The sequence below is a fragment of the Scyliorhinus torazame genome, chromosome 1 (genome assembly GCF_047496885.1).
Source record: "Scyliorhinus torazame isolate Kashiwa2021f chromosome 1, sScyTor2.1, whole genome shotgun sequence".
NCBI classification, from domain to species: domain Eukaryota; kingdom Metazoa; phylum Chordata; class Chondrichthyes; order Carcharhiniformes; family Scyliorhinidae; genus Scyliorhinus; species Scyliorhinus torazame.
Window position 1 is genome coordinate 327058400 of NC_092707.1, and position 16117 is coordinate 327074516.

General features: G+C 44.4%; 1 long non-coding RNA gene across 1 annotated transcript in view; it reads left to right on the top strand.

Annotated features, from left to right (window-relative positions):
• The window catches only part of LOC140394088 (uncharacterized), a 112071-nt gene extending 105404 nt beyond the window's left edge, over positions 1–6667 (top strand). Inside the window, exon 4 of the long non-coding RNA XR_011935846.1 lies at positions 6476–6667. This is a non-coding gene — a long non-coding RNA (uncharacterized lncRNA). The remainder of the gene's footprint in view (positions 1–6475) is intronic.
• The last annotated feature ends 9450 nt before the right edge of the window (positions 6668–16117 follow it).

Below are 16117 nucleotides of genomic sequence, written 5' to 3' on the forward strand. Positions count from 1 at the left end.
TAACAGACACAGAACACTATACAACTGGTCTTACTCTTCAGCTCCCTGGTCCACACTACCCAGGTCCTGCTCCCAGGGCCCCGCCAAACTCCCCATTGGCTGGAGTCCTTGACAGCATTCATCCCTTAGCAAACACCACTTAAAACATATCATCCATCTGTCCCTATGGGCATGTTGCAGTCCTTGGGACTCAACGTTGAGTTGGGCAACTTCAGATTTTGATATTTTTCCTCTATCTTCTCTTTTTAAAAAATGTTCCATGCATATGCCTCAATGCAAAACTACCTTCTGTTATGGGCCAGGGTTTAGAGAACCCCAAAGTGTATCATGAAGTTCACCTAACCCACAAATTTTAATAGATTGTGGTATGGGGAGCACACAGCCCACTCTGCAGGTGTGGTACAACAGAAATGGAAAAGTATTTTTTAAAGCAAAACAATGTTTATTCTATGAACTCAAGTTAACCTTTTTAAAACATACAGTGAACACCTTAGCAACCATCAATTCAAATACAACCCCAAACATCCATAAGACATTAAACACAGAAGCACATCAGTTTTAAATTAATTACTGTGGACAGTTATTAGTATTAAATCACCAAAGGATCTTTAGATTACAGAGAGAGAGACTCATACACCTTTTGGCTGTGACTGCAGCTATCCAGCTCTGAAAACGAAACTAAAACACACCCTGCAGCAAACAGCCTAAAACAAAAGTAAAAAGCTGACAGACAGCCCAGCTCAATCCACACTCTGACATCACTGATAAACTCCCATTTCTTAAAGGTACATTTCTTAAACACCCATTTCTTAAAGGTACTCTCACATGACACCTCCCCCCAAGAAAAAATAAATAAACCATCAACTTCAAGATGGTTTCATTTTTAATCTTTTCACTATCCTTTAAGAAATGCACACAGTAAATATGCTTTTTCGTTTCAAAAAACAACACACACAAACAGGTATAATAATATAATCCTTTTTTTTCCCATTCTTCTTCCTCCAACTGAAACTGCTTCCGTTCATCACATTCGTGAAAAAGCATCGGCTACCACATTTTCTCATCCTGCTACATGTACTATTTTTAAATGAAATGGCCGTAACAATAAACTCCAGTGAAACAGCCTTGCATTGTTATTCTGGAATCGCTCCAAAAACATCAACGGATTATGATCAGTATATATAATGATGTCAGACGGATTGCTGGTCACATAAATATGAAAATGTTGCAAAGCTAGCACCAAACTCAATGTCTCCTTCTCAATCGTTGAATACTTTTTCTGGTGAGAATTGAATTTCTTTGAAAAATAACCAGTAGGCTGCTCTAGCCCTTCGTCATCATCTTGTAGAAGCACCGCACCTACATCCACATCATTTGCATTTACCGCCACTTTGAATGGTTTCGTATAATTTGCGATGGCTAACACAGGAGCAGTGGTTAACACAGCCTTCAGGCCGTCAAATGCCTTTTGACACTCCGCTGTCCACTGGAATTTGTTACGCTTCTTGAGCAAGTCTGTCATTAGAGCGACCACACTGCTGAAATTCAGTACAAATTTCCGGTAAAATCCACTCATACCAAGAAATCGCATTATTTCCCGTCATGCCGAGGTTATCGGAAACTCCCCAATAACTTTTGTTTTCACATCCCGTGTGACCATTCGACCCTGTCCGATTCTATGGCCAAGGAAAGTGACTTGGGCTTTTCCAAATTCACTTTTGGCTAGGTTTATCACCAAACCCGCCTCCTGAAGTCGATCGAATAACTCCATCAGATGTTTTAAATGTTCTTTCCATGTCTGGCTGAAAATTACCAGATCGTCAATGTAAACCGCACAATTGGGTAATCCTGAAACAATTTTGTCAGTTAACCGTAGAAATGTGGCTGGGCCGTTTTTCATGCCAAATGGCATAACTTTATATTGGTATATACCATCTGGAGTCACAAAAGCTGAAATCTCCTTCGCCCTTTCGGATAAAGGTACCTGCCAGTAACCTTTAAGTAAATCCAGTTTGGAAATAAAAGCTGATTGCCCCACTTTCTCAATGTAATCCTCCAAACATGGGATAGGATAAGAGTCCGTTCTTATAACTGCATTAACCTTTCTATAGTCCACACACAACCGTTGGGTACCGTCTGGTTTAGGTACCATCACTATGGGTGAGCTCCATTGGCTGCAACCCATTTCAATTATGCCATTTCTAAGCATACTCTCAATCTCTTTGTTAACCTGTGCCAATTTTAAAGGGTTAAGTCTGTATGGATGTTATTTGATTGGAACAGCATTTTCCACATCTACATCATGTATAGCCATTTTAGTATTTCCCAATTTATCTCTACAAATTTGCCCATATGATAGCAATAACTCTTTCAGGTCAGTTCGTTTTTCCTCTGGAAGGTAACTCAACAATTCATCCCAATTTTTAAGAACATCCTCATTTTCCAATTTAATTTGAGGTATGTCAAATTCACAGTCATCTGGATTTGGTTTGTCACTTTGAGTTAGAATCATTAAAACCTCCTTTTTCTCTCCTTCCCTTTCAAAGTACCTTTTAAGCATATTCACATGACACACTCGGTGAGTCTTCCTCTATCTGGTGTTTTTACCACATAATTCAGCTCTCTTAATTTCCTTTCAATCTGATAAGGTCCACAAAACCTAGCTTTGAAAGGTTCACCCACCACTGGTAACAACACGAAAACCCTCTCCACTGGCAAAACTACGAACTTTGGATTTCTTGTCCGCTACCTGTTTCATCACATTTTCCTTATATGCTTTTTGATACATCCGTTTTATTTCTACATCTTTCTGTTGTAACTCCGCCAATTTTCGTGAACTAAAAATATCCGCCTCATCCTCCACCTGTTCTTGTTCTTTTTCAACCATCTGATCAAAAATCATTTCTGACAATTGCACTTCAACTTCATCTTCACTCTTTGATTTCTCCTCTTGTCTTAACCTGTGACTTTGCAACCTTGTTACTACACAATCCGGAAAAATCCCAGGATATTCATCCTTCAACACTTCAGTTGTCTGATTTTCCACTGGCTTACCAACCACAGTAGGCATCACTCCCACCTGCGATCCAGCATATCATTACCCAAGATAAACTGTATTACTGGGCAAGATAGTTTCTCTATTACTCCTACTACCACTTCACCACTCTTCACTGGACTTTCCTACCTTACCTTATATACTGGAACACTACTCCTCTCACCCTGAATTCCACATATTACCACCTTTTCTGGCAACAATATTTTTCCCAAACTACATAACTCCTCATCTCTTACCATTAAAGATTGACTAGCCCCCGTATCTCTTAAAATTGTGACTTCTTTACCTGCTCCTCCTGATACACATGAGTGAACTTTACCCACACAAGTAAATTCTTTAAAGAGATCTGGCACCTTCTTATCAATCACCTCTTGATCAGGCTGTACAATCTTTTGCACCTCCTTCACTTCACTTGGGCTTTCCTTTACCACTTTAACAAACCCCACTGTCTTATCCTGTTTTACCACATCAGCCTTCCCAGTGCTTTTCTTCAACCACCAACACTGTGACTTTACATGGCCTAGTTTGTTACAGTGAAAACATTTGAAACTTTTTATGTCTCTTCTACCCTCCTGGATTTCTCTTTTAATCTGAGGTACACTCTCCTTATTATCTCCCATCAGATCACCTTTACCTTTACCACTTGAGTATTTCTCATGTCCCCAGTTTCTATCCCTTACAGGCTGAAACTGATGTCAGAAACCAAGCTTTGATTTATGAACTAATTCATAATCATCTGCCATTTCTGCTGCTAATCTCGCAGTTTTAACCCTCTGCTCTTCCACATGAGTTCTCACTACATCAAGAATTGAATTTTGAAACTCCTCAAAAAGTATAATTTCTCTGCGAGCTTCATACATTTGGTCTATTTTCAAAGTCCTTATCAACCTATCAAAATTACTCTGTTTGAGCCTTTCAAACTCCATGTATGATTGACCAAATTCTTTCCTTAAATTTCCAAACCTTTGTCTGTAAGCTTCAGACACTAGTTCATATGCACCTAAGATGGATTTTTTTCAGCTCCTCATACGTCCTAGATATCTCCTCTGGTTGTGATGCAAACATTTCACTAGCCCTACCTACCAGCTTTGTTTGAATCAGTAGTACCCACATGTCCTGTGGCCATTGCATTTGCTTAGCTACCTTCTCAAATGAAATGAAAATGGCTTCAACCTCCTTCTTGTCAAACCTTGGCAATGCTTGGACATATTTAAATAGATCCCCACCAAGCCTTCGATTTGACGCTCTTTCTCACTATCCTCATCACTATCATCCAACTGTATGCTTCCCTTTACGTCTGCCTATTTTAACTGACTGTCATGTTTCATGGCCATTTTCTGAAGTTCAACCTCTCTCTCTTTATCTTTTTCCCTGATCTGTATCTTGCTTCCTCTTTCTTTTTGTTCTGCTAGGGCTATTCTTTCTTTTCTCCTTTCTTCTCTCTCCTTTTCTTTTTCTTCTCTCTCTCTTACTCTTTCTTTTTCCACTCTCTCTCTTTCTTTTTCCTCTCTTTCGTATTCAAGCTGCTTTAATTCTTTCTCATGTTCCATTTGTTTAATTTTTAACTGAATTTCCGATGAGTCAAACTGTATCTCAGGCAACTTTAAATGCTTAGCCACCACCATAATTACCTCATCTTTTCGCATTTTGTCGGGTAATGTTAACTGCAATGTTTTGCCAAATCTAACAGTCTGCTTTTAGTCTCTGTCCGTAAGGTACTGCGTGTGACCATCTCCACCTCCAAAAACACCTGAGCCTCTGAAAGAGCCATTGTCCACAACACACTCCCCACTTAAACTAAAATACCACACCTGAAAAGCAATCGCAATATGCTCACCCCTCACTGTCTTTAAGTTCGCTAAGCCAATCCAATAGATAGAATTTTATCCCCCTCGAGCACCCAATTTGTTATGGGCCAGGGTTTAGAGAACTCAGTGTATCATGGAGTTCACCTGACCCACAAATTTTAATAGATTGTGATATGGAGAGCACACGGCCCACTCTACAGGTGTGGTACAGCAGAAATGGAAAAGTATTTTTTAAAGCAAAACAATGTTTATTCTATGAACTCAATTACCTTTTTAAAACGTAGAGTGAACATCTTAGCAATCATCAATTCAAATACAACCCCCAAACAATCCAACACTAAGTAATCCTTAAGCTATCCTTTTAAAATCCATAAGACTTTAAAAAAACCTTTAAATACGTAAGCACATCAGGTTTAAATTCACTACTGCGAACAGTTATTAGTTTAAAATCACCAATGATCTTTAGATAACAGAGATAGAGACTCATACACCTTCTGGCTGTGACTGCAGCTATCCAGCTCTGAAAACGAAACTAAAACACACCCTGCAGCAAACAGCCTAAAACAAAAGTAAAAACTAACAGACAGCTCAGCTCCGCTCACACTCTGACATCACTGATAAACAACCATTTCTTAAGGGTACATTTCTTAAACACCCATTTCTTAAAGGTACTCTCACATGACACCTCTCACACCTGGTTATCTGTCTTTTGTTCTTAAAGTTGTTACATTTTGTTACAATTTCTACATTCTCCCTCCTTTCAGTTCTCATGAAGAATCTATGACTGGAAACATTAACTCTAGGTGCGATCTAACAACATCGTCGCGGGCTGGTAAATCCCGCGAAAGGCCTCTCACGAGATTTGCTTGTTACGTCTCCTGAGATCTAACCAGATCTTGCGAGACATTGCAATCTGGATCTCGCTCTCAATGAGTTACCCAAAGCATGAGATCTAACGGCCTTGCCTCGGAGACCTTGGGCAGGCACTGTTCAGCACTGCTTTCAACAAATGTGGACTTGGGGGAGTCTCCCAGGCGATCAGGGCCCCCAGATGGTCTGGCTCTCGGGTGGTGGTTCACGGGCAGGGTGGTACCCTGGCACTCCCGATACCACCTGGCATCCCAATTTATTTCTGCACTGGCGAGTTGAGCTCGTTAGTATCGGAGATGAGCCGAAGTGCAGCCTTGGCGGGACAATCCTCACTGAGGCCCAAAAATGGAGCCGAGCCCTATTTAATAGCGGGGTCATTCTATGCACTGCAAGTGCTGGAAAACACCCTACTAAACGCACCCAAACGGGACTCTGTTTCTTTTCCATTAATTTGTTTCTCTGCTGATAGATGATGGCAGACCTGCTGAATTTTTCCAGCATCCTCTGTTCTTGTTTCAAATTCCAGTATCCACAGTATTTTGCTTATTTTAACTGTTTGTCCATCTGGTTGCTGTCTGTGGGCTAAATGGCTGCTGTATTTTCCCAATAGTAGGAGAACTTCAAAAAAGTAATTCATTATATGTGAAGTGCGTTGGGATGTTCTGAAATGTGTGACATGATGCTAAGTAATGAAAAGTTTTTCTGAACATCATTTTTTCTCTCTCTCTCTCTCTCTCTTTAGGTACCATACCCTAAGAGCGCATTGGCGACCATGAACCTCCATGTTGATCTTACTCTGGACACGGGCATCATTATCATCACTCACTGATAAATATTTATGGTTCCTTATAATGATATTGGCTAATACTAATTATTGAGCTACAGTAAACTGATACAGATTACCTTGATAATAAGTCAGTATGAGCCTTTTAAGAGCCAGCATGGAATATTACGCACACTATTTTCCAGGTTTCGATTATTCTGGAAAAAGTAAAGTGATTATATCCATTTCAAAGCTGTTTTTGATTGTGCCTTGACTAAGGCTTTAACAAATGTATTTTAAAATGGAATACTCAGAGCCCGAGCAAGGCACCATTATGAAGTGGGGAGGGGATGGTGCTGAAAGCGATTGACATGACATTGCCTCTGACCGCCCTAGCTCCCCAATTTCCTGTGACCCCCCCCCCCTCCCTGTCATCCTCATCGCACCCTACACATCTGCGCTCACAGATCCAGCGGCGATCCCTGGGCTGTGCCTCAGAGTAGGGGCCTCTACCTGTTCCTGGTGGCGCTGCCAACAATGGCCTCTGATTAGCTGGCAGTTCTCGGTCATAGGATTTCTGCCTTGCTGGGGCTTTGTTTGTGTAGAAGGCCCAATGCTGACCTATCAAGTGTCTGAGAGCACTGAAGTAACTCAGGCCTCCCCCACAAAGTGACACGGGGCTTCCATCAGTTCTCCAAACAGTACGATGATCCCCGTCACTGGCATTAAGTTCCAGCAATTATATCTAAAAAAAAACCTCTTGAATATTTGGTCAAGGAGATAGCAGAAGTCCACATCGACATAAATTGACGCTTAACAAGATTTTATCAGATCAAAAATCATCAAAACAGGGTATGTGCATTTGTGTGCTTTAATCTAGATTTCACCACTTCCCAGGTGAATTTTGAAATCGTGTACATTGATATGGTTCTTTTATGGAGTACTCCAAGTGTTAGCTTTAATGTACCAACTCCACGCAAAGTGACATTGCTTCACCAAAGTGCTGTGATTGCTCTATTGCACTATTATGACACAGGTTACCTCAGGTTTAAAGATAATTTGGTCCAAACAGATTCTAGCCACATGTGGTCTAGTTGGAGCACATCAGAGACAAAAAATTGGAGCTCAAGCCAGCAGTTTATCCCTGATGTTTTTTGAGCTCCTGTGTCAGTGAGAGCGCTTCGTTAGTTGTCAGCCGATGGTGTTCTTTGAGGATAATGTTTTTCCTGCGGACATCAGGAAGTTCAATATGTGCCAGCACAGGAAGCCACTCGAGCTGTGTAGGTCTCAATGTTCCAGAAATAATCCTCATGACTTCTTTGAGGTGGATATTACCATATTTCTGTGGTGGCTCTTGAACCAGTACTTAGTGTGTTAGCTCTGATGCCTGATACTTCAGATTGTTGGCCACATATTGCCAAGCCAGGGAAGTTACTCAACAACCCACACAACTCCATCGACCTGTTCTCAATAACATATAAACTCCTGAATCGCCTCTTGTTAAATGAACTGAATACCGCAAACCCACACCCAACATCCCCCCCCCCCCTCCCCCCCCCCCCCCCCCACCTTCCTCCCACCTTGCCCCCCTAACAGGCACGATTCCACACAGGCTGTGACTGTTCCAAGCAAATCCTGATACTGACCTCACACTTTAAGGCCATTTTCCAGAAAGGTCTGAGGAAGAAACTGCTTGTATTAACATATCCATTGGGCGGGATTCTCCCTTCTGGGGACGAAGTCCCCACGCTGGCGGGAAAACCGGCGTCAACCACTCCGGCGTCAACAGCCCCTGAAATTGAGGAATTCTCCAAATTTTCTGGGGCTAGTTTGACGCCGGAGTGGTTGGCACCGCTCCAGCCGGCGCGAGTTTTGCATGCGCGGAATGGCTGCGGTGATTTTGCGCATGCGCGGACCTGCCGGCGTATTTCCACGCATGCGCAGACCGGCCGGCATATTTCCACGCATGCGTGGGGGTTCTCTTCTCTGCGCCGGCCCCCGGGCAATATGGCAGAGCCTTACAGGGGCCCAGCGCGAAGGAAGGAAGGTCCGCCCGCAGGATCGGTAGGCCCCGATCGCGGGCCAGGCCATAGTGGGGGCCCCCCCCCTGGGATCGGATCCCCATGTGTCCCCCGCCAGGACCACCCCCGCTCACTTACCTGCCAGGTCCCGCCGTGCGTGAAGTGAGTAATTCACGCCGGTGGGCCTGGCCAAAACTGGACGGCCACTCAGCCCATCGGGGCCCAGAGAATTGCCGGGGGGGGGGGGGAGTGGCGCTGTCAACGGGCCCCAACCGGCGTGGCGGGAATCCCGCCGGCCCCCGAAAAACGTCGCCGGAGAATAGGGCAGACGGCATCGGTGTAGCGGTGCAGGATTCACGCCTCCCCCCGGGGATTCTCCGACCCGGCGGGAGTTCAGAGAATCCCGGCCATTTCTTCTGACATAGAATGGTGCATAGGCATGTTGCTGAAACTCCGCAAAACCATCTGCTGTGTGACAACCCTAAAACTAATCAGCTCCATGGTCAGCAACCAATAGTTCCATGTGCACCTTGGAGATCAGCCACCCACACAGAACCAACAACAGGCTCCTGCCAGCCCACTTCAACACATATACCAGTGACAAAGTGACAGCTCTTCAAATATGCTCAGGCGTTGACCCTGGTTTCCCAGTCTAAAGATCTCCAGGACATTGGGAAAGCTATGGAGATCTATGTTCTCTGGAAACCTACTTAAGAAATGGAAACTTTGACCAAATACTGCCAATACTGTCATTTCAGCCTTACAACTAAACAACTTGACAGCCAGGGAAGAACTTTATGTTTATTTCTGTAGCCGACCACTCACTTGCGAGCTAATGCCAAAATTGCTTGATCACTGTTGACCATACGCTGACCTACTGGCAGGACCTCCAGACCAGAATACTGTAGCCAAGGCAATGATGAGAATAAATCTTATGCGGAAACTGATGAATAACATCTGGGGCAGCTAGAGCCAACGCACTAAGTACTAGTTCAGTAATATGTGGTAATATCCACATCTGAGTAGTCATGAGGATTATTTCTGGAACATTGAGACCTACACATCTCGAGTGGCTTCCTGTGTTAACACATATTGAACTTCCTGATGTCTGCAAGGGGAATCATCCTCCTTAATGAATACCATTGACTTACAACTAACAAAGCACTCCCACTAACACGGGACCTCAAAATAAAACACACACACTGAAATCCCAAAGCCCTGACTGGAACACACTCCACATCCTCCAAACCACAATGGCAACCCCATTTATCAATGGTGCATTCCCTGAATGATTGAAAGTACCACCAGCAACAATCTGGTAACTGATCCGAGTGAAATCCCAGGTTTTAATGGTTCTCGGAAAATCTAGGAATGTTCAACAGCTTGTGGACAGGCCAGGGAAGATGTGGCCACCTGCTCCACAAGGGAAACACAAGGAACAGCTCAAATTGTTGCAGTGGCTACCCTATCAGACCATCACCCACATAGTGAATTCCCGCCCTTAGAGATCCATTCCTGGTGATAACACAACCATTCACACTGCATCAGCTGAAGCCATTGAACAGATGTTAACCTTGACATAGAACTAGAACTGCTTCCCCAGCCTTACACAATAATAGTAAAGGATTGCCGGTCATAAACCTTTTCACACCCTACACAAAACCAGTGTCTTTTTCCTGGCAACTCTTGAATGCTTTCTCCACCCTGATAGCACTCCATTAGGAAGTGCTCCTGAACATTTCACTCTAACATCGAGACAATCAGGTAGTTCACTCAGAAATAAGCCATCTTCCACCAGTGATACCCCAACCTGAATGTGGGCCCAGGGTATGATTTTGTCATGTGTAAAGTACATAAATCGTCATGGGAATGCCTCAAAGTACGTCTTGATGAGGAATCTAGACATCTTTCTGATGAATATTGTGCCTCTATCGCTGTGCAGTGGCACTGCAACTTATTGCAGTGTGGCGAAGTGCTGATGTAATCCGGATGGCCAAGCAGCCATTCAGATTAAAGGATTTTCACAGACCTCCAAACAGGGAAGTGACAAGCAGTGCAGCAAAATGACTTTGAAACATTTTAATTAGAGTGAATTAAAGATTGAATCCTGCACAAAGAATGTGAATGGAAACTATTCTGAAGAAATGTTTTTTTAACAATTACTTCTAAATAAAATTAGCTTAAAAATCTACTAATTAATCATTTAAGAGCACTCCACAAATATAAAACTATTTTTAGTTTCACCAAAGGTTTGTTCATCAAAGTTTATTAATTACATTGCCATTGAATAGGTGTAACTTTCTAAGGGGTTTTAAATGTCGCTATGGGAATGAGAAAGTTTAAATCACACTGTTTTAAATGATTTCCCGCTCTGGGAGGAGCCACAGTGCAGCCTATGTCTGAGCACTGAGTGACAGACTACAACTTCAGGATTTCTGTACTAACCTGGGCATTATCCCGCTCTCCTGGGCCCCTTACAAAAAACAGGCCTTAATCATGTCTTTGGCCAGATCCACTCTGTTATTTGCATTTATGGACAGACATAGGCCATGGAAAGACAGGTTTCAAAATGCTTTTGCATTTGCACAGGTTCTGCTTCTGCACAGGTTACTGTGGGAGGTAAGGGAGGAGATCGCAGGTGCCCTAATCCAAATTCTTAATTCTTCTCCGGCCACGGGAGAGGTGCCAGAGGACTGGTGAACTGCGAATGTAGTCCCACGATCTAAGAAAGGCTGTAGAGATAAGCCAGGGAACTACAGTCCAGTGAGTCTCACATCAGTGGTGTGGAAACTAATGGAGAAAATTCTGAAGGAGAGAATCTATCTCCACTTGGAGAGGCAAGATTTGATGAGGAATAGTCAGCATGTCTTTGTCAGAGGGAGGTAAGGCCTAATAAATTTGATTGAACTTTTTGAGCATGTGACTAAGTGTGTAGATGAGGCTGATGCAGTTGATGTAGTTTACATGGATTTCAACAAAGCATTTGACAAGGTCCCACATGGGAGACTTAGAAAGAAGGCAAATGGACATGGGACACAGGGGAACTTGATAAGGTGGATTCAAAGTTGGCTGAGCTGTAGGAAACAGAGGGTGATGACAGGCGGCTGCTTTAGTGACTGGTAGCCAGTGTCTAGTGGCGTAGCACAGGGATCTGTGCTGGGTCCCCAATTATTCGGCAATTATATAAACGACTTAGATGACTAACTGGGGAGTTGAATCAGTAAGTTTGCGGATGACACAAAGATAGGCCGGGTGGTGAACAGTGAGGCTGAGAATCTTGGGTTGCAGGAAGATATAGACGGGATGGTCAAATGGGCAGAAATGTGGCAGATGGAATTTAATCCTGAAAAGTGTGAGGTGTTACTCTTTGGAAGGAGCAATTTGACAAGGAAATATTCAATGAATGGCACCACACTGGGAAGTCCTCAGGAACAAAGAGACCTTGGCATGTTTGTAAATAGATTTTTGAAGGCAGAAGGGCAGGTTAATAGGGTGGTGAAAAAAGCATATGGTACACTTGCCTTTATCAATCGTGGCAGAGAGTACAAAAACAAGGAAGTCATGTTGGAGTTCTATAGAACATTGGTGAGGCCACAGCTGGAGTACTGTGTGCAGTTCTGGTCACCCCATTATAGGAAGGATGTGATTGCACTGGAGCGGGTGCAGAGGCGTTTCACAAGAATGTGGCATGGGATGGAACATTTTAGGTTTGAAGAGAGATTGGATAGGCTCGGGTTGTTTATGTGGAGCAGAGAAGACTGAGGGGTGAACCTGATCGAGGTGCACAAGATTATGAGGGGCATAGACAGGGTGGATGAGAAACAGCTGTTACGCTTAGTTGAAGGGTCAGCTACGAGGGGACACAAGTTCAAGTTGAGTGGCGGGAGGTTCAGGGAGGATTTGAGGAAAAACCTTTTACCCAGAGGGTGGTGATGGACTGGAACGCACTGCCTGGGAGGGTAGTAGAGGAGGGTTGCCTCACATCCTTTAAAAAGTGCCTGGATGACTACTCGGCAGGTCTTACCATTCGAAGCTATGGGCCAATGCTGGCAAATGGGATTAGGATTGGCAGATCAGGCGCCTTTCATGCGACGGTGCAGATTCGATGGGTCGAAGGGCCTTTTCTCCACTGTATTGTTTTGTGATTCTGTGAATTAACACCTGCCCCTTTACTTCCTCCTTCCTCACAGCCCAAGGCCCCAAACACTCTTTCCAGGTGAAGCAATAATTCACTTGCACTTCTTTCAATTTTCTCTGCTGTATTCGCTATTCAGAATGCGGTCTCCTCCACATTGGGGAGACGTAACACAGATTGGGTGACCATTTCGGGGAACACATTCATTCAGTCCCCTTGCATGACTCCGACTTCCCTGCCCCTTGCCAGTTCAATTCACCATCTTGCTTTCATGTTCACATTTCTGTCCTTGGCCTGATACAATGTATCAGTGAAGCCTGATTAGGCACTTTACAGTCCTTCTGGACTTAACATTGAGTCCAACAACTTCAAACCATGACCTCTGTCCTCCATTTTCATATTTTCTTCCAACCCCCTGCCCCACAGTTTCAGAGAGCGCTGACCTTGTTTTTCTATGAACACATTCTGCTATCTTACCTTTATGCAGCTAATAGCACCTGCCTTAGTCTTTAACACTGCCATCTCTACTTTTCAACAGTATAAAACCCATCACATCTCTAAGTCTCTTCAGCACCAAAGAAAAGTGATTCGGACTCGAAACATTAACTCTGTTTGTCCCTCCACAGATGCTGCCAGACCTGCTGAATTTTTCCAGCATGTTCTGTTTTATTTCAAACCAGCTGGTGATGTATTGCATCCAGTCGGGAAAGATATACATCTATTCAGTGGCTAGTACTGATATAAGGTTGTTATGATCAATCTTTAATTGTCTATCATACCAAAACTGAGGATAGTACACATTTTAGCATATCTTACTCAGTGGTGATTCAGTTGCCTATGTAACTCATCTGTGGAATTATGCACATTTTGATAAATCCGCCTAAATTGTTGTGGCAGCCACAAGGCCTTAGATGAGATCTGGTATTTTCCCTTTTAAATCAATACAGCAGTATATGAGATGATAAAAGCAATGTTTATGACTAAAATCATGCTAGTTGCTGTCATTAATGGCTTGTCCATTAACTCAAGCATTTCTGAGAGCTCTGACCTCTCCCATTTGGCTCCTTTTGATTCAATGCCCTCTTTAAATCATAATTGCATGCAATTCAGACATGCTGATAATCTACAGTCATCAACTTGCTTCAGAATGCAAACCACATCCATTCCTTAAATCTAGTCTCCAATCTCTTTCTTTTTCTTCTTTTTCTTTATGTTAGCAATACTACAGTGTCCAATGCTTCTCTGAGCTTACCTTGCTTACACCACTGGTGAGAAACTCATGTCTGTAGTGCTGCTAGGAGACTGCTTCTTGTCTACAGCACACTTCTCACATGGCCCTGTGAGTGGTGCAAGATTGTGAATGAGTGCTTTCTATCCTGACATCTCAACTCCAATGATGCAATGCCAGAATACCTTTTGGGCCATGCCGATCCAGGCAACAAATTTATATCTCACAGACCAAAGGGCGGAATTTTCCGCTTGCCGGCGCCGAAATCACGTTCGGCGATTGGCCAAAGAATCCCTTTTTACGCCAAAAAAGTTTTGGCAAATGCAACTGGATGACACAAGCAAAAAATTGTTCACCTTCAACACAACGTATGGCCGTTGCTGCTTTAACAGAATGCAATTTGGTATAATCTCAGCATCTGAGATATTCCATTGTACCATGGAACAGATGACAGAAGGCATATATAGAGTTTGTGTATATGTCGATGACATCATAATATGGTCACCTACTCGTCAAGAACACAATGCAAGACACTTGCAGGTCTTACAAAAAATACACAAATGCGGATTAAAGCTTAATCGGGCCAAGTGCAACTTTAGCATCTCAACGTTAAAATTTCTGGGTGATCAAATATCTGAACATGGTGTGCAAACAGATGATAACAAGATTGCCACTATCCAGAAAATGTCCATCCCAGAAGACAAGAAAGCAGCACTAAGATTCCTTGGTGCAGTAAATTTCCTGGGAAAATTCATCCCGAACCTTGCTGCACGAACAACTGCTTTGCGACACCTCATAAGGAAGAACTCTATCTTCTCATGGATATCAGAGCACACAAAAGAATGGTCTGATCTCAAGTCAGCACTGACAACCGCGCCTGTCCTTTCCTTCTTTGACCCTGGGCGAGAAACAAAAATTTTCACAGACACGATTCAAAATGGAATTGGCGCAGTTCTACTTCAAAAGAATGATGATGCTTTTTGGAGACCCATTGCATATGCATCCAGGTCTATGACAACTACGGAACAACGTAACGCTCAAATCGAGAAAGAGTGTTAAGGCTACTTCCGGGAATACAGATATTCCATGACTACATGTATGGACTTCCGATGATCACGGTTGAAACAGATCGCCGACCACTTGTCCATATAATAAAGAAAGATTTGAATGATATGATTCCAAGACTGCAACAAATCATTGTGAAACAAAGAAGGTGCGACTTAGAACTGGTCTACACTCCAGGGAAAGACCTTGTGATTGCCGATGCTTTATCTCGTGTGACAGAAACAGATGGACAGAAGCCTGAGATAGTTCAACTTGTAGAAGCTCAAGCGCAACTCTTAGTTGAAACTTTTCCTGTCTCTGATGGAAAACTCCAGCTCATCAGAGCAGAAACTGAAAAAGATGCAGTGTTACAAGAGTAATCAGCCATATGACGAATGGTTGGCCGAAAGGAAGTTGTTCAAATTTCAGAAATATTAGCGTAGATGGATTCCTACTTCGCCTTACTTGTATTGTGATTCCTACAACGCTAAGACACATGGGGCGAAATTCTCCGGTATCGGCGCGATGTCCGCCGACCGGCGCCCAAAACGACGCAAATCAGTCGGGCATCGCGCCGCCCCAAAGGTGTGGAATCCTCCGCATCTTGGGGGGCCGAGCCCCAACCTTATGGGGCTAGGCCCGCGCCGGACTGATTTCCGCCCCGCCAGCTGGCGGAAAAGGCCTTTGGTGCCCCGCCAGCTGGCACGGAAATGACCTCTCCGGGCGGCGCATGCGCGGGAGCGTTAGCGGCCGCTCAAGGCATCCTCGCGCATGCAGCGTGGAGGGAGTCTCTTCCGCCTCTGCCATGGTGGAGACCGTGGCGAAGGCGGAAGGAAAAGAGTGCCCCCACGGCACAGGCCTGCCCGCGGATCGGTGGGCCCTGATCGCGGGCCAGGCCACCGTGGGGGCACCCCCCGGGGCCAGATCGCCCCGCGCCCCCCCCAGGACCCCGGAGCCCGCCCGCGCCGCCTTGTCCCGCCGGTAAGGTAGGTGGTTTAATCTACGCCGGCGGGACAGGCAGTCTAGCAGCGGGACTTCGGCCCATCGGGGGCCGAAGAATCGCGGGGGGGGGGGGGGGGGGGGGGGGCCGCCAACCGGCACGGTGCGATTCCCGCCCCGCCGAATATCCGGTGCCGGAGAATTCGGCAACCGGCGGGGGCGGGATTCACGCCAGCCCCCGGCGATTCTCTGAC